The following is a 19,489-nucleotide window of genomic DNA, read 5'->3' as shown; positions in this document are numbered from 1 at the left end:
AGCATACTAGAGATCCATCTATCGGGAGATATGGAATTGATCTTCATTACATAAATGGCAAATGAGGCATATAGTTGGGTTCGGTAGTTTATCGAGTTTTTAAAATGGTAAAACGAGAGGTAATCTATGATTTACAGTTCAGAACAGTTACCAAGACCATTGCGTGAGTTTCAATTTCGCAGGAGATCATATCTTGGAAAAAAACGTTTGTCTAATTGAGTTTGAACCTGTAAGGCCTTAACCATTCCAACCCCTACTCCGTCCTCCAAACAGTAGGGGGCGTGGAACTTTATGACGTACCAAGTTCTTTCCAAATTGCTCCAGCATGTCGCGCAAGAGCGTCTAGAGTGAAATTTTGAATCAAACTCTTTTTTCGACAAAGTGTTAGTATGCATGTCTCTTCTACTGATCCAGTAGTGACAAACTTAAGGAATACAGATAAAAAGTTTTTCTATTACCAACAGCTGGTTTCAATACTTTTGAGTGACTATAGGCTAGTTATATAACTTGCCATCACATATTTAGTTTCAAAGTAAAACTTCATAAACGTATCATTCGTGACTATATGGTAAAACTGATAAAATTAACTTCCTCGTTCGGTGTTACTTTAAGATACGTGTGGACTCAACCCTGCCATAAACATATATTCAGGAAATTTGTGTAATTGGCCTATTATTGAAGGATCCCATGTGAGACTGGAATCATTCTTTATTATAATACATCTCTTAAATGGCAAAGAGAAAAAAGATATTACTTCGTGATAATAGAGAAAAGGTAGAAAATATCAATAGGAACTACATACACAGAACTAAAAATAATAACGCATGAAGCTAGCAAATTTTTCTTCAGTGTGCGTGTTTTAGATCACACACTTTTCCTTCTCATAAGGGCAATCTCACTATGACAATATAGATCTGAAATGTAACTCAAGTAATGAACATAACCCAAAAATTTGAGAAAAAGATCATTTTCCATTTTGCAATAAAATATGAAGATTATTTCATTTCAGTGTAAATCTATCTAAAAGATACTCAGTATTCTTCTATTCTCTACACACATCGGTTTAAAGTTTCGTAGTCGAGACAAATGATTTTGAACGATGAGCTTTCCTTTCTTACTTAATACGTAATCCATGCTGAAGGTTTTAATGTATATCCTCTTAAAACGTTTTTTCATTTTTATATGTATGTGAGTTAAGGGTGATAATACACTTCCTAAGTCCCATTTCTTGAAACAATTGAAATTACCAAACCATAAAACTTTCTAAGAATCATGTTGTATGGTGAGAAAACTTTCTCTACACATTCAATACTCAACTAAATTATAAGATTTTCTTTTCTGTATCATCATTAGAGAAAGTTAGTTGAGAGTTTAATATGTGTTTAATGTATCGCCCGAGTACCATCAAGATGTTCTCAATTCTACTTGAAATAAATTATTTTTGGTTACCGACCCCAAATCAATGTTTTAGGTGCAATTCTCTAGTTTATAGAAAATGCTTATTTATGTTGTTAGTTTAAATAGTTATTTATGAAATTAATCATATTAGGTATGCAATATCAGGAATTTTTAGAGGATAATTTCTGAAAAAATATAGGCTGTTTCTTGTAAATAATAATGTTCAAACAAGAAACATAAGCCACAGTAAAATAGTACTATGTGAATCAATTTTTACCATGTAGTGTTTTGATATAACTTTGAGTAATTTTGAATGTCTTATTCAAAATTTAAATATAGATTTTCATATATCAATCCAAATTAGACGATTTTTGGACATCTGGTGTAATATTCTGTTCATTGTAAGACATATTTATATTTTTTTATATTTTTCAGCACCTAAACCAATAAAGAATCCACGCATTCTATCAGATTATTTCTACTAGTACTAATAAGGTCAGAATCAAGGTAACGGAAAATGATGCTCAAAGTTTATTTATAGAAGGGATCAATGCTGATAGAATGATAGTCCTTATTCAAAAATTCATAAGCTATGTTCCAGTTAGTCTGGATAATTACCTTTCTGATTTTGCGTCGAGTTATCTTCAAACACTATAAGGTTAGAAAATGTACTGTTAGAAAACATGGAGACAATAAAATGAAAATAACAACAAAAAATATATTTCGCTTCTTACAAAACCATTAATGTCGGATATAATGAATTTTGGTTATTTCGTATCTTAATGTTCCTTGTAGATTATGTTCGCAATCATGATATTATTGTTCTATTACCACATCATTGCACGAAATTTCTTATCTTACTTTTTTTATCATTACTACAACCAAATAAACAAATTACTTTATCAGTTACGAGAAGAATAAAGAACTGGATGATGCACATAATGAACAAGATATATAGAGGGAGTTTTTTTTTCAATGCCTGAGAGATACAGGATTATATTACTTAAATATAATGTGGTAGATTTAAAGCTATACACCTGATCCAAAACAACATAATTAATATAATTGTTAGTAAGAGCACCTCTGTCTTAAAAGAATCTCAACGGCTTTGGCGTTGCGATCTGTAACCTTAAAACCTGAGTGTCCGTCAGAACGTTTCCAAGCTTTCTGAGGCCGTCATCATTATTTTGGCGTAGACTTAAGTTTTATTGAAATTTAATTCTTGCGGGATCTTATGCTGCAATTTGTACCATACGGATGTTTTATGATACATTGAGTTATAATTCTCCTATTTAAGCCTTTTCCTCTGCTTTCTTTCTTTTTACTGATTTTCATGTCCAGAGGCATTGTAGAACACGTTATGTTGGGTTTGACACATTTATGCGTCGAGACATAGGAGGTGATGACGTCATAACTTTATTTCATTAGCAAACTTTATTTGGCATAAGTTACTCCTCGTTTAGAAAGAAACGAGATTTAGTTCATTCGATCTATGAGGTCTCTTAGGCCGATTAGCTCAAAAAGAGAAATTGAATAATTTTCATATTCCACTTATAATTATTTCATTAATATCCTGACGATATAACATAACTCATTTTTCCTTAACCTGTCTTGATATCTACTTTCATTGAAAACTACACTGCCGTTTTTGTTAATATTACAAAATATTTCACGTTTAGTTTTATGATCCATGATGCTGTAATTCAAACTAAGTTCTGTACTTCAACACTGATATCACTTCAAGTACATCACCCACCTTTACTATTCAATATTCCATGTGATTATAATGATAGCAGAAAGAAATGTCATGTCTCTTCTTATTATAATTATCGAAAGAACAGATTTCAGTGCTATATGTAGAGACTTAAAGAATCAAGCATAGAATGACTTAAGAAATGTTAGAAAAATAAATTACACTAGATATTTTCTGTAATGGCGGACATAAGGTTATTAAAACTCAAATACTAGGGTATTCCAATAGAATAGAAGAAAATTTTAAATTGGATTGAATTATTGCGTAACATATTGGTGAAGAACCCCCCAAAAATTATATGAAATTATGTCATCACTCCCATTAAAATCTTATTTACAAACTCTATTACTTCTTTCAGACATAACAACAATCTATTTTCATTTCTAGATACTTGCCTTGAATTCACGACAGTTCTAATTACTAAGCGCTTTTCTTCATCTCCAAGTGGCTATTACATGCGATTTCTTTGCCGATAGCTCCCAATTCTATTCCACCATTCGATCCTCTCTAAAGTTCCATTTAAATATTAGGTCAAACCTCATACAGAATTCCTGCAGACATTTGGTGTAATTCTGAAATAAGAAAATTTACATTTTGTGGACTATACGAGACCATACTTATCAATAATACCATTGATTTCCATACGTGCAATGCAATAATGAATTCACATTCATTGTTATTATCTTTCACGTAGTGTCACTTTTAATTGCCATGATTAATTTGTATCCAATTTAAACGTGTTTATTAAATACAAATGCGAGAAAGAGTATAGTGGTTTGAGAAAAGTTATGTAATACCTTAATAGGTTCTAAATGCACTTCATATACTTACAAAATAGTTTAGTGTCAAGTATACTTTACCCATGCCTTGAAATCTTCATAACTATTTCTCATCTCAGTGCTAATGCTATGCAGTAACTACTTTTGTGAACGCTCAACGCGGTATGTACCATGCGATAAGGTCTGATCGTTAGCTGCAGAATATTTTTTTAACTCTACTAAATATTGGTAAGTAGAATGTGAGAATTAGATACCACTTATATAAGGAAGAAAGAGTTTCCTTAATAAAACAGGAATTACTTCCACCGCATATTATAATCAAATTTCTAATTATCTACGATACACAATCAAAACAAATGTAAAAGTCGTATCAAGTTAATATCAATTTAAAATATCATATCACTGCCTATTTTAGTGTATACTCCATTTAAAGTTAAACTCAATCACGTTCTGTATTGTATTCTGAAATTCTGTGTCTTTAAACTTAACTGAAGTATATGAAACTGAACATGAAATCATTTTACAGTGATTATTGATCTTGTTTTATTATACAACTTTCATGAAAGTGATGAATGCAATAATGTCTGTTGTTTTGCGAAACTACGATATACAGTGAACATTAATATTTATTTCGAAAGTGAGTTTGAGATATAGTAATGCATAACGAAGAAACAAGACTTGAACAACAATATAAGCAAAAACACATCCAACTCTAACAGTAGTGGCTCAAACTTTATAAACAATTATTACCTCACTACTTTTTGGTAAGTATAAAGACAGTTTCTATCTCAGCATCTCCAAAAGACGATTCTCACTACCAGACAGTGCTATGTATTAAGATTGTTTTTCATCTCTTCCAAAATTAAAATCCAAAATTAAAATAAATCTTTTGAAGCTTATGCATTTATGATAATTTTATATTATATAAACTTCGAAAAGGCTTCAATAAATTAACATGAATTTAATTATGTTTACAATTGTTAATTATTTACACCACAGATTGTATTCAGTGGAGGTTTTGTTGTAAAAGAATCACATTTAGGCTCAATACATTTGACTATTTTGTTATTTTTGGTTTGTTAAAGAGTTAAACGAAAGCGGAACAATCCTTGTATTAGTAGGCACCTATTTGAAGAATACTTTCAAATACAGTTATAGTACTTTTGTCTGGGGACACATTTGCTTAAAATGCAATCGTCAAACAAATTTGTTAATTTAATTTATGTGTTAATATGTAGTTCTGCAGAAAATAAACACGCGTTAATCGCAAACTGGAAATTTTCTAACTGCAATCTGAACTCAACCAAAAGTAATCCAAACCATTGTTGGTAGCATTTCAACATGGTCTCTAATCCCGGACAAGATGCAATTGCAAAGAGCTCCAAGGAGTTAGGTGCCTTCCAGATTAACTCCTCAACATACCGATCATTTCTGAAAAAGTGTTATAATTTTCATCTAGTCTTTCATTGCTATATTCTGACAGTCACTAAGAGAAAAATCACATGACAAAACAATGAATTTATTTTTAATGAATATAATAATGATTTTCGTAGGCCAAAAATCTTCCTTTAACAAAACGTCGAGTATGGTCATCAGAAACATCAGCAAACGATGATTTTCGTGTTTTTAAACATTGTACAGTTCAGCAGTTTATATGCCCATATATACTCAAGGTTTTATTTTCTCATAAGAATTTACAGCTCGAATGTACTCGAGCTTTTATGTTAAGGGGTTTTAATGTGGTATTTGGTTTCTCCAAAACCAGTGGATATGTACCGAAATCTTAGAGATATCCTAAAGTAGGAGTAGGTACAAGTTTGTTACATTTCTCTTAAGTATATGCTAAATTGTAAGAAATGTATTCCGAAAGGAAGAGTCGACGGGAAAAAGGGCCCACTTCATCTAATTGTTACGGAAACGATTTTTAAGTTCAAAACATTTTATTTTCTAAACTAATCATGGAAATTACATTAAAGTTGGTTTACTAATTACAAATTATATTGAAAGCTAGCTTGCAATACCTTACGTTCAACTTATATTATTGTGAGTAAAGGAATACAAGAAAAGTGACATGAGGTCGGTTCAGCTGGGTAAAAGGGGTCTATTGGAGGAAAAAGGATTGAAGAAAAACAGTAGGTTGTTTACAAATTATAAACTATATTATTATAATAGATTATATTTCTTTGTCGTTATGTTCCATTTAGAACCTTGAGCATCTAGCCTGCATAAGACCTGTAACATTTTTAGCTCCTGCTACTATTCTTCCGAGATAGGAAACGTCCCTTAAGAAAGAGGAAATGTTCTTGTAAATCTTATCAGTAAATATTGTGTTGATCATAGCATTCTATTAAGCTGTTTCCAACGGATTTAACCTAGTACTTTAATGTAAAACGATACGTTTGGAAATACTTTGACCCTCGAATCAGTATCAAATGTACGAGAGCGGAACCAGTGACGCACAAAGTTTTATTGACAAGGGGAACTAGTGGCGCGAAAAGGATTATTGAGTATGTTGGCCTGTTAGTCAACGTCGTATAAACGACTATCTGACATTGCTTATCAAAAGCTGGAGTTGGTGAAACAATTTCGGTGAAATTATGAGGTAAAAATGAGACTCTGGCGCAAAGGTAATATATTTTTAACTCATTTAAAATATATTGATCCATTAAATATGTTCGTGACAGAACAATATCACGGATGCATAACATGATTTTTACAGTACGGGTCTTCTTTATATTCGGCTTTTCTTCTTATTTCATAGTATTAAATAGTAATGTACAAGCGGGCCTATGCGCACTGTTGCGAAGTGTTGTTGCTTTACATTACCACGCTAATCCAATTTACGGTTTAAGTGCCCAGCTTTTCAACGCGGGCCGGTTCGTTTTGCTTTATTATATTCTACTAGAGTTATATTTTACCGAATGTTAACCGGTCCTTCTCGCATCACTATGATCTTAACATAGTAATATTTTATTTGTCTAATTTATGTTTGTTCATTACATGAGCCTAATTTACATAAGAAGCAACATGACTATCACTACTTCGCGAGGATGATTGAAGAGCTTCCAATAGATATTTCATATTGATGTAGCTTGGTACTATAATACACTGTTACCCATAATTAGTTGTTCTTGAGAATTCCTTGAAAGTAAGCTATTTACAAGTAGATACATTTGCATCGGATGTATTATTAGTAGCACGTATTTAATTTTTCGAATGTCAGTAATGAGTTTTCAGTAATTATTTAAAAGAGAAAGAAATAACATTATATTTTCATGCATCGTATTTGTCTGGGGGTGCATTATATATAGACATTGAGTAATATAGTAAAAATGCAGTGTTCATTTCCTAACATTAAGTCCGACTTAAAACTTTATATTCGAATTTTTAACACACAACTGAAAAGTAGAAATTCATATTTATAATAAACGTCGCAGCCAAGTAACTATTTCTATTATGTTTCAAAATGCTACTTATTTTTTTAGATTCTCAATATAAGATTTGCAGCAAATGAAAGAAAACCTTTGTACATCTCTTGGATTTTGAACAATAGTATTTAAAAATTTTCTGTCAACAGATAAAAATCTATAACGACGACAGATAACTCGTAATGTGAGCTATTGTTGTAATTTAGCAACACAGCACTTATCACCTTAATAAATGAGGGATAAATATTCCAACATTGAAGGAAAAAACACGTATAAAATATTAGAGTGCTAGAAATAAATGATGGAATCTGAAAAAAAATCATTGATAAAATATTGTATCTCTATTATGTCACAGAAGTCGGAATTACATTAAATCATTTAAATGCCATTTAGGCCTAGTTTTGAAATCTGAGACAAAATGTTCAGCGTAAAATTTTAAATTTGTTTGAATTATTGGCTAATATATTGGTGAAGAGCCCAGAAAAAATTCTGAAATTATGTCTTCACACTCATTAAAAGTCTTATTTACAAAGTCTATTACTTCTTTTGGACATAACAACAATCCATTTTCATTTCTATGCGCTTTTCTTCATCTCCAAGTGGCTATTACGTGCGCTTTCTTTGCCGGTAGCTCCCAATAATATTCAACCATTCGATCCTCTCTAAAGTACTATTTAAATATTGGATTCAAAGTCATACAGAATATCTGCTGACAGTGGGTGTAAAACTGAAATACGAAAATTTACAATTTGTGGACTATATGAGACCATACTTATTAATAATAGCATTGATTTCCATATGTGCAATGCAATAATGAATCCACATTCATTGTTATTATCTTTCACGTAGTGTCACTTTTAATTGCCATGATTTATTTGTAACGAATTTAAAGGTGTTTTAAATACAAATGCAAGAAAGAGTATAGTGGTTTGAGAAAAGTTATGTAATACCTTAATAGATTTTAAATGCACTTCATATCCTTACAAAATAGTTTAGTATCAAGTATACTCTACCCATGCATTGAAATCTTTATAACTGTTTCTCATCTCAGTGCTAATGATATGCAGTAACTACTTTTGCGAACGCTCAACTCGTTATGAACCAAGTAATAAGGTCTGATCGTTAGCTGCCGAATATTTGTTTTAACTCTAATAAATATTGGTAAGTAGATTCTGAGAATTAAATTCCGTTTATATAAAGAAGAGTTTCCTTAATAAAACAGGAATTACTTCCACCGCATATTATAATCAAATTTCTAATTATCTACGATAACACAAACAATATAAATGTAAAAGTCATATCAAGTAAATAACAATGAAAATACCATATTACTGCCTTTTTTGGTGAATAATCCATTTAAAGTTAAACTCAATCACATAAAATATTGTATTTTTAAATTCTGTGTCTTTAAACTTAACTGAACTATATAACATGAAATTATTATACAGTGATTATTGATCTTGTTATATTATACAACTTTCATGAAAGTAGAGAATGCAATAGTGAATATTGATTCGCTATTCATTGTTATTTCGAATATTTATTTCGAAAGTGAGTATTGATATATAGTAATGCGTAACGGAGAAACAAGAATTGAACCAAATATAAGCAAAAACACATCCAAATCTAACAATAGTGGCTCAAAGTTCATAAACATCTATACCTCAACACTTTTTGGTAAGTATAAAGACGGTTTCTATCTCAGCTTCTCCGAAACACGATTCCCACTACCGGACAGCGCTATGTATTAAGAATGTTTTTCATCTGTTTCAAAATTAAAATCCTGTCAGTTGTGGAGTAATATTTACAATAAAGTTTACATTTTTCTTAACGAAATACATCCAAATATCTTTTCGATATTATATCAAATTTTAGAATGGGTGCAGTACTGTAAGAACGTAAAATAAATATTTTGAAGGTTACGGATTCATGATTGCCTTTATTTTATAAAATAAACTTCGAACAAGTTTCAATAAATTAATATTAATTTATTTATGTTTACAATTCTTAATTATTTTACACCTCTGACTGTATTCAGTGGAGGTTTTGTTCTAAAATAATCACGTTTAGGCTAAATACATTTCACTCTTTTGTTATTTTGGGTTTCTTAAAGAGTTAAACAAAAGCAACACAATCCTTGTATTAGTTGGCACCTAGTTGATGAATACCTTCAAATACAGTTCTAGTACCTTTATCAGGGGACCCATTTGGTTAAAATGCAATCGTCAAACAAATTTGTTAATTTAATTCATGTGTTAATATGTAGTTCTACAGAAAAAAAACGCGCTTTAATCCAAAACTGAAAATTTTCTAACTGCAATCTGAACTCAAGCAAAAGTATCCCAAACCATTGTTGGGAGTATTTCAACATGGTCTCTAATCCCGGACAAGATCCAATTTCAAAGAGCTCCAAGGAGTTAGCTGGCTTCGAGATTAACTCCTCAACATACCGATCATTTCTGAAAAAGTGTTCCAATTTTCACCTAGTCTTTCATTACTACAATCCGACAGTCACTAAGAGAAAAATCACATGAATTTATTTTTAATGAATAGAATAATGATTTTCGTAGCCCTAAAATCTTCCTTTAACAAAACGTCGAGTATGCATTCAAAACTTTTTGTTTTCTGAACTAATCCTGGAAATTACATTAAAGTTGGTTTACTAATTACTAATTATATTGAAAGCTAGCTTGCAACATCTTGTGCTCAACGTACATTATAGCAAGTAAAGGAATACAAGGAAAGTGACATGAGGTCGGTTTTACTGGGAAAAGGGGTCTGTTGGGGGCAAAAAAATGAATAAAAGCCGTTGATTGTTTTACTATCGCCTTGGTGAAAGGGGGATCGTACAAGTTTATTTACGTCTCTCGTTTACACTAATTTTGAACTAGAAATTTTCCCAATCATCCCTTCCACCGGGAAGTATACGCATGTTTTGCCAACTTTCCCCTGAGCTTGGGAAGAACTCAAGCGGAAGAGTTGGTGGCAACGTGTTTGGTTGCGTCCGAACTATCCAAATATAAAAATTAATAAAATGAAAATACCGACTTAACCCTTCTTATCTAACTGGAAATTTAGCGCGAGGGATAGTTCACTACATAAATATAATTAAAATCATGTACATTCCGCAACCTGTTCTCGCGTTTCTGTTAAGGACTAACAACAATCACAAAAAAAAAAAGAAATATCTGGCAAACAATTGAAACACTGGGACTTAGATATCAATCGTTCATATTTAACAGAAAGCAAAATTAATAATTTTACATGCACTGGTTTTACACGGGAAGCTTGAATACTAACATGTATCTGAGCTGGAATGAACAATAAGTATTAATCATTTACATCACTAAAACAACACTCTCATCAATGACATCAAATAAACAATAATTTTTCAAAATAGTACTTTGGAATTCCCTATCTAGCTAAACAACATGTAAACAAAATAGAACTGAAAATGTTTACATAATATAATTATGCGCATGCGTTTTAATGGATTGTGACCGTTTGCGTGGTAAGCTTACGTTTGTTATCAATTCTTTTTCTTTTTTTTTTTTTTTCGAAGTTCACTATTTAATGACAATACGAGATACCTGGAGGATAAAAACACAATTCCAAAACTAGTATCACTTTTTCATTCCGTCAACGAGTTCCTGAATTAGGTAGACTTGATTTGATGCTCGCGAGACTTATTTTTCTGATTGTTGCTATTATTTTAATTCACATTTACTTACAGTATGAACATTGTCCTCTGAAATGGCGTGGTAACTCCTTAGTTCCTTTGGGTCTGTAGAGTTCTAGCTGGACGAGTCGCACAGATTTTGAGTTTTCTTAACTAATACGATGATGATTGCTTTTCGGAAATCATTCTCACGCACTAAACTTGCTTATACATAATGATTCAATATCGATGCTTTCTCAAATATAAAGTTTCACCAATAACAATCTCCTGTGAAATCGGGTTATGTCTACGCATGTCGAAGCTTCCACCCCGATTACTTAGCGTCCCTCCGGACTACACAAAGCATGTGAGCAACATACACTTAGGACGTAACATAGTTTCTGATTGGTCAGTCATTGAAAAGTTGTCCAATCACCAGTCACTTTAGAAAATCACCGGAAGTACGAAATAGTCTAGTAGCTTCTAGAACTTTCTCGAAGCTGTTCAACCGGAAGTTTCAACATCTTTGAGACAAAGAATCTCTGCTTTGCACACACACACATTCACAAGAAAAGTCAGTTTGTGGCGTCGAAGAGAAGTCATGTGCTGAACAAGCATGCACAGCGTTGCCAACTACTATGTTTTATCACCAAAAGTCAATTTATAAATTTAATAAACTATACGCATTAATTTTTCTTGCTGTCGGTGGTCGATAGCAAATGGCGCCCACAGAGAATTGGCAATATTGTATTGACAAAATTGCCAAAGGACCCTGGGTGTTTACATCTGGTCCTTAATTTTGATGCACCCTGTATATGGTTCGATTTTACTGTTTCATGATAATGGTGAACACAATGTTTCCTTGTGGGGACGAACATAATAACACTATATAGGAGCAACTTGGGGTAAATGTGAAACATTAACATTATAATTTGGAGGAACTATTTATTATTGTCACTGTTGTAGGAGCATTATTGGTGGAGCATTATTTACGAAGCACTAGTAACACCATTTTGCACTATTTTGTATGCTTTGCTATTATTTTGAGTGATAGGTCTTTACACCTGTATGTTCGGTCACTTTTTTTTTTCGGTCACTTTTTATACAATTATGAAGACATGTTTTCTGTCTATTAATGTCTTTTCATTAAAATATTTTCACTCGATATTCTAAACTATGGTTTCTCACCGTGTGCTTATGTTTTATGAACATTCACTACTAACAAAACCTATTCACTACAGCATTACAAAAACGTTATTTAACAAGTATACAAGTCCCATTTGGGTAAATTTTTTTTTTTTTTTTTTTTTTTTTTTTTTTATAACTGGAAACGTATCGGAAACGGATTCGGAATTCGGAAATTAAAATGGAATCAATAACGGAATTGAATTTGTGCATTGCTTTACAATATAGAAACTTTAATACTTAATGGCTATAGACAAACTTTGATAAACTCTTTCGTTTTCACAAAAAGTACGGATACCCTTTTGACGCATTTCAAAAAAAAATCAATACAATCCAAAATGAAAAATATTATCAATGCAATAATCTTTGTCATTATCACTTAACATTATTAAACTTAAAAAAAAATCTTTCACTTATCAATTCGTTGGAACAAAATTCAACAATCCTAAAGTTGTATTTCGCAATAGATCTTATTCTCATATGTTCTATCATGTGGTTTAGTATTTGAGAGAATTTTTTAAAACAAAAGTTTGTTCTTAACAACGTTTAGCTATCCTGTAACAATATGACGGCATCCATTAAGGCTACATAACTGTTCATGTATTTAAGAAATATCTCTAACGCTTTTCTTATTAACACATTTTTATCGTATCCCCATTTAATTACATCGAGGGCACAACGTCAACTTCGGTAAACAACATTTTTATAAAAAAATCATTTCGTCGCTACTGCTATCGGAGCATAGCCTTGCTACTGCTATCAGAGCATAGCCTGTTTTCTATCCCAGACATACTTTGTCAACGGGGTACGTACATATATATATATCCACAATATTTCTTGAACCCATTTGTAAGCATCGATATATATTCACCTTATGCCTCAGATAATTTGTTACCTGTTATTATTCTTTTGCAGTCATTAACCTCTCCTTCATTACAATTACCACTCGTACTTCTCGATGACCAAAACAAACTTGGAATACAAACTTATTTTATTCCCACTAAAACAAATGATTGTTGACTATGTTAACGAAAAGAAATTATTTATGTATTCTTCCCCTTTTTTTTTTTTTTTTTTTTTGTTCAAATTAGTATTCTTGCTTTTAGACAAATTTACTTTAAAATTAGCGCCAAAAGTTTGAAAATGTATCTGTGTGTCTCCGTTACCTCCCATTTTTTTTTTTTAATCGATAACCGAAATAATGAAGTAAAAATGTAAAAGTTCGATAAGAAAAAGAACATCTAATTCAATAGTATCTGCATAATTATTGAACTGAACTATATTTCGGGCATTACTGACTAACCTTCTTCAGTGACTTACTTACATATGTTTCTTCGATATATTTACTAATAAACATCACATTTATCTAAGAACCTAAAAATATGAACCAACACAATATGACGTTGATTATTAGAACTACTATAGCATATTTCGTAAAATTATTATAATGTTTTGTAAAAGTTGTTAAAACATTTTATAAAAATCATTAGCCACTAAAATAAACAAGATTTTCTTTCACATAAAAGGCATATTGCTTATGATTTTGGTCTTGATCATCGTAAATGAAAATAAAAATGTGAAAAATGTACATCAAGGCTAATTCCCTAAATAACTCAACTATTTAATACTTAATACGTAAACGTTTCATTAAAAAAAAAACTAACCTACCTAATTGTAGTGTTTTATGTATCATTAGGACTAAATTACACGTAATATGAATTATATATGAACAAAATTTACTATAGTGTGCATTTTGTATATATACATGTGTATTTATGTTTTTCCATACAATAAACCACAATAACTTTTAGACTATGAATGCAAAATTTATGAAACATTACATAAAAACCTAACATATAAACGTAGAATGGTACATGATTAAATCTAAATACTGTATTCATCCACTAAATATGCAAAGCAAATATATTCAAAAGGGCTTACAAAGTTTGATATTAATAATGGTTTCTGTCTACAGTACGTGACATTTAAATCTTATTATCATTACATATGATTCGATATATTATTCTTTATGTATCAAATAATTGAACTATTCATACATAAACTTGCTTTGCGTAACTTAATTAATAAACTATCAAACATTTGAACACTTATGTACAAGCATGAGTTAAACAGCGATTAAGCCTGACGTAGCGCTACCCTGTGTGTCATTGGTTGACAAAACAGGTCGTAAGCCATTAATTAAACAAAAATATAGGTTAATGATTTGATCCCGAAGATCAATGAGCGCTGGCTTACTATTTTCTCATAGCTAGAGTGTGCGGGATCGCTGAACTTCCCGACGATTTACATAAATCGCTCTTGCACTAAATCCAAATCCTTCCCAGCAGAATGCATCAAGCATTACAGCTATGTCATAATCGGGTAAATCATTCCAACCCCAATTGGACTGTCAGTATCTAGACCTATAGAAGGTATTTCGAGAAAATAAAGACATGAAAAGGACAAGAAAAATACCCTGGGGGGGGAAAGTTCGATACTACAGTCCCGCATCTCAATATCATCAACCATTTATTAATTATTAATAATTTTGGCCCGCTCCTACCTACAAAATTAGTAGGTTTACAACATATTCTCTTAAGGAACGCTGGCCGATATTAAAGATTGTGCGGCCTCACTGGCGAAGTGCACTTATCAAATCCGGGCATATAGTCACATTCGAGATTAAAGTCATAACCGAGTGTATCATCCACCAATCTAGCATCACAATATAATCACCTTCGAGATTAAAGTCACAATCGAGTGTATCATCCACCAATCTAACATTACAATAATCCATGACGTGAAATGACAATTTTCCAGTAAACTGATAGAATTACAAATGCGTAAGATAACGCTAATCGGCTTCCAGCACAAACGTGTCATGCTTAATCTTTCCATTTTTTTTTTCAATGTGGAGAAATAAAGAATAAGATTGTAATAACCTCAACGAAACAAGTAAATGAGGCCAACATTACGAGCCTGACTATGATTATCAGTGGGTTGAAAATGTTCAATTAAGAACCAACAGACTCTTTTCATAGAAGGAAGATTAAAAAGAACGGAAATTGGAAAATTTTCACATCCTGAATTAATTGTTACATTTAACAACCATCATTAAAAAAAAATTAAAATGACATATCCGTGGTTTACTTGATTCTACTTTAAACAATTATTATTCACATTTTTCATTTCCGAGAATAAATTTCTTTTTAAAATTTAAAACAACACTTATCAAATTTTGTTTAAAATCACCGACATTAATGAATTTCAAGGTTGATAATATTTTTGATTATTCAGTTTCCATGATATTTTACAACCAATTTATATATATTATATATATATCTTTCATTTTTATAAACCAATTTTATCACAATTCCAATTTTATGATCCAAATTTATTGTAGGTAATTACTACCTAATTAAAAAAAAATAACATTTTATATGTTGATACCAAATTGTATCGGTGATCATTGGGTCCATCATACCCACAAAATAATATAACATTCCTTCACCAACGACATGATGGCCTTGTCGCATTTTACCTTTACATACAAATAATACATTATTTTATTTTGTGGAAACGATGCACCCCGAAGAAAAGAAGAAGGAATCGGTTTGATTAAAATCCAAACAGTTACAATTTATTGTTTTTCTCGAGTCAATGAAAAATGAACATCTGATAAAATATAAAATTTTAAGCGTCAAACTAGATATCTTGTCCTTAAATATATATATTAAATGTCACAGACCGAAAGGGAATTTTGAAGTGTGTGTGTCTAAAGGCCAAATTCACACACTAGCTGAGGGCCCAACCGGATGCCAACCCGATTTCGTCACTGTAATTTTGAAAGAGAATAGTAGTGACGCCTCTAAGGGTTAAATTATATCTTAACCTCTTCATTCTTCTTAACTGGTAACCTGATTTTTAGATTATACTAAATTTCAAACTTTATTAATATGATGACAAATACTTGTTAACTTTACGTAATAATTATTCATATGAATCAATTTGTGATCAAGTTTAACAGTTTCAACCTTATTTTGTATTATTATTTTTTTTTTCAATCACATTTGATAATATTTTTTAGAATTTTGACACTGCAATGTATAACCAATTCAATTTCGTAGATTTACTGTACTCTTACATATATTCAATGACAAAGACAATCATCGACGAACGAACACATTTTTTTTTTTTTTTTTTTTCAAGACATGTTTCAAAATACAATTGTGTTTACGTATTTCCGCCAACAAAGTAAACGACAAAAAATGTTTGCAAATAATTTTAAGTATGCATGTACTCTCATTTGTGATATATGTTCTCTAAAAATCCTATCAGAGTCTCTAAGAGTACCTAAGCAATCCCTAAAATTCCTATTAATGGCTTTAAACAGGGTTAACAGGTTTTTTTTTTTTTTTCCAAAATCCACATTTCTTAGTATTATGGTAATAAAACAACACAAAATGATATAGGTAAAACTTTATTCAGGCCTCCTCTCCTTTTATCCTGAAATAAACACAAATACACAAACAAATCATTTAAAATTTCGTGAGTGTGGTAGCGTCCACACGAAATAGTAATGGTTGGAAAATGGGTTGTGTTTATAAAATTTTGAATCAAAATACATTCGCGAACTAATTTCAATTTATCTTTACCTCTCTTTTTCCGTAATCATCCTTCCTGGATGCCTTTTCTTTCTCCTGGTCATCCTCAACTGGAATTAATCCTGAAATAAAATTTTATTAAGCACATATTTATCATCTCACGTACCTGTTGTAATGGTGAGAAATATGGCTGGCTGGATGGATGGTCTTCTTTGGTAAGCTGTAAGAGAAATCCCTAAACATACGGATCGGTGGGGTTCCTGACTGACTTTTTTTTTTTTTTTTTTTTCAACGGAGCAATTGTAATCCACTGGAAAAATTAGTCATAATTACTTTAACACACTCGTCAGACCATTCGGTGGAGTCTTTGCAATAATGTGTGATATACAAATCACCCAACTTACGTAAAAAGTATTCTAAGCGATCACAATGTTGTAACTTAACACAATTCTGTTTTAACAATGTTTCGGGGTTACCCTCATTAGTTTCATCCGGCTGATTAACAATATCCACTTCTGGGTACAGCAATGGTAATGACTTTTCATGTGTTGATGGATGGTAAGGAGCATCTTTGAGTTTAGCTACTTGTTCTTCTGGTAAATGTTTTCTGGCCATGAGAATCCAAGTATTGTAAGTCTTTGGGGTGGGGTTCCAAATTCTTACTCTGTCCATGGAATGAAAACCGATACTTTGACCATTGTATGGATCCCATAACTCTACAGCGCGATCGTTACTGGTAACTGAAGTACAAACATACGGCCCTCGGAATATTTCAAAGAACTTGGCTATTTCCTTCTTAACAAGACTGCTTACATTTCGTTGCCTAACAAACACTAGATCTCCCTTAACAACGAGTCTCTTTCCCTGTTGGGCTTGATTCCATTTTTCATTACGTATGGCAATCTTCCGTTTTCTACGTAAATCGGCCATAACAAGTTTATTGCTCCAATTAATCGAATCTTCAGGCGTAATCGCCTCCTGTACGTTTATACCAAAATGTGTAAATATGGGTCGTGAGGAATTGATATTTAAATGTAAACTGGCAGGAGAAACACCAAGATATTGGTTGCTGAGTTTCTTGTCTCTTTTGGGATTCAAGTCAAATTCGGGGCAAGTTTACACTTCAGTCACACTAACCCTTTCATTTTCCATCGATGCCGATTACACTTGTATGACTGTACTTTTTCACGCTTACGAACACTTCTCCAATTGTTTTTTCTAATTCTCGGACCTTTTTTTCCTCTTACTACAAGCTTATTGAATTTCCACGCGAGGGTACGTTTGCGTTTGCAGTGGTTGGATCTGCCATGCCTAATGGTACCTTGCACGAATAACTGACTGCGCTTGCGTTTCTTAAAATTTCTCTTAGTCGGTGTTTTTACAATTTGGATGTTTAGTTCGGGATGAGCTCGCTTATATTTTAACTTTGATTTACGTCTAGTTCGTTTACGATTACGCTTGATTTGTTTCGGAGTATGCCTACTAGCGCGTTTTTCATTCATTCTGAACTCACCATCTAGCACATGTTTGGCATTTGTTCGCTTACATTGTGCACACATTTTGGGGCTAAGCTGACGAATATTCGAATCATCAACAACGAGTGGCTGTTTTACTTTGAGTTTATTTGCATGGTCAAGTTTTCTCTTTTCGTTCGTTCGCGGCGGCATGACACTAACTTGAAAATTTGCACGCGCAAAGAAATTGACTTTACTACACTCACGACTCACTTGTCTATTACCATTTTTGCGCCTACAAACCCTGATCTTACTAATTATACGTCGAGACAACCTTTTATTTCGGATTGACATACTACGAAAACTTGATTGATTACTCCGTACTGCCTTGCCTTTCATTCGTGTCGGATTCTTACACTTGACTCTTTTTGCTAGTGCGCGTTTATTTTTCAATCTACCTTTATGGACACTGTTATTTTCTTGTCTGGTTACGGGTAAGAGTACTGGCGAATTAATTACACAAGAACCACTGACTACACAGAACACGATTCTCTTGACGGGCTTACATCTCAAACTTTTCACTTGAAGTTGTTGACCTACATCACGAAACTCAAAGTCGATGAGGACAGAATCGAATTGCAATAAAAAGACGTAAATCACACCAAAAGACAAATACGGTATTACCGAGGCATATGTAGTTGTAGAATCACGCAAAACAATTTGCTCACAACACAAATACAACATTAAATTCTCAACATCGCAGAAAAATAACAACTTAACTCTCAAGCCTTCCCTGGCGTTTTCGAGAGGGTGGGTACGCGCTTCCACTACGCTACCATTCGTTTCGTACAAATCGTCGGCATCTCTCGCCGGTACTTCAACTACATCTAAAACCTGTTCGCCTACAGATACTCGCATTGAATCGTGATTAATTACTATCTCTGTATTGCCTACTTTCTCTTGTTTTTCCTCACATATGTTTACCGTCGACTTTTCTCCAAAAACTTCACGCGACTCATTAATTTCCTGTTCGGCCTCGCCAAACAATTCTTCCGCCACTACGCAACGCTGTTTATCAGAATCGTATTCGAAAGTTTCGCAAACACTATTTCCCTGAACTAGAACTTCCGGTGTAAACAAGCAATTATTTTCTAATACAATATGATCTTTAAATAATTCACACTTCTCTTCCGTAACCTGAGCTTTTACGTACACGGGAGTTTCAATTTC

The 19,489-nt window shown here is 32.3% G+C and overlaps 2 long non-coding RNA genes across 5 annotated transcripts in view; one reads left to right on the top strand and one right to left on the bottom strand.

Moving 5' to 3' along the window:
* LOC145683182 (uncharacterized) overlaps positions 1 to 2,101 on the top strand; it is an 83,601-nt gene extending 81,500 nt beyond the window's left edge. For both annotated transcript variants that reach the window (XR_014130971.1, XR_014130970.1), the window contains exon 4: positions 1,834 to 2,101. This is a non-coding gene — a long non-coding RNA (uncharacterized LOC145683182). The remainder of the gene's footprint in view (positions 1 to 1,833) is intronic.
* The window catches only part of LOC145683187 (uncharacterized), a 132,604-nt gene extending 113,402 nt beyond the window's left edge, over positions 1 to 19,202 (bottom strand). For 2 of the 3 annotated variants that reach the window (XR_014130972.1, XR_014130973.1), the window contains exons 1-2: positions 11,090 to 19,202; positions 3,547 to 3,723 (exon numbers count right to left, since the gene is read on the bottom strand). This is a non-coding gene — a long non-coding RNA (uncharacterized LOC145683187). The remainder of the gene's footprint in view (positions 1 to 3,546; positions 3,724 to 11,089) is intronic. The other variant, XR_014130974.1, reaches the window with a different exon arrangement.
* Between the last annotated feature and the right edge of the window lie 287 nt (positions 19,203 to 19,489).

Source organism: Thermobia domestica, chromosome 1 (assembly GCF_964235325.1).
Source record: "Thermobia domestica chromosome 1, izTheDome1.hap1.1, whole genome shotgun sequence".
NCBI lineage: Eukaryota > Metazoa > Arthropoda > Insecta > Zygentoma > Lepismatidae > Thermobia > Thermobia domestica.
The sequence above is the reverse complement of the archived record's forward strand: the minus strand, read 5'-3'. Positions and strand labels throughout refer to the sequence as shown.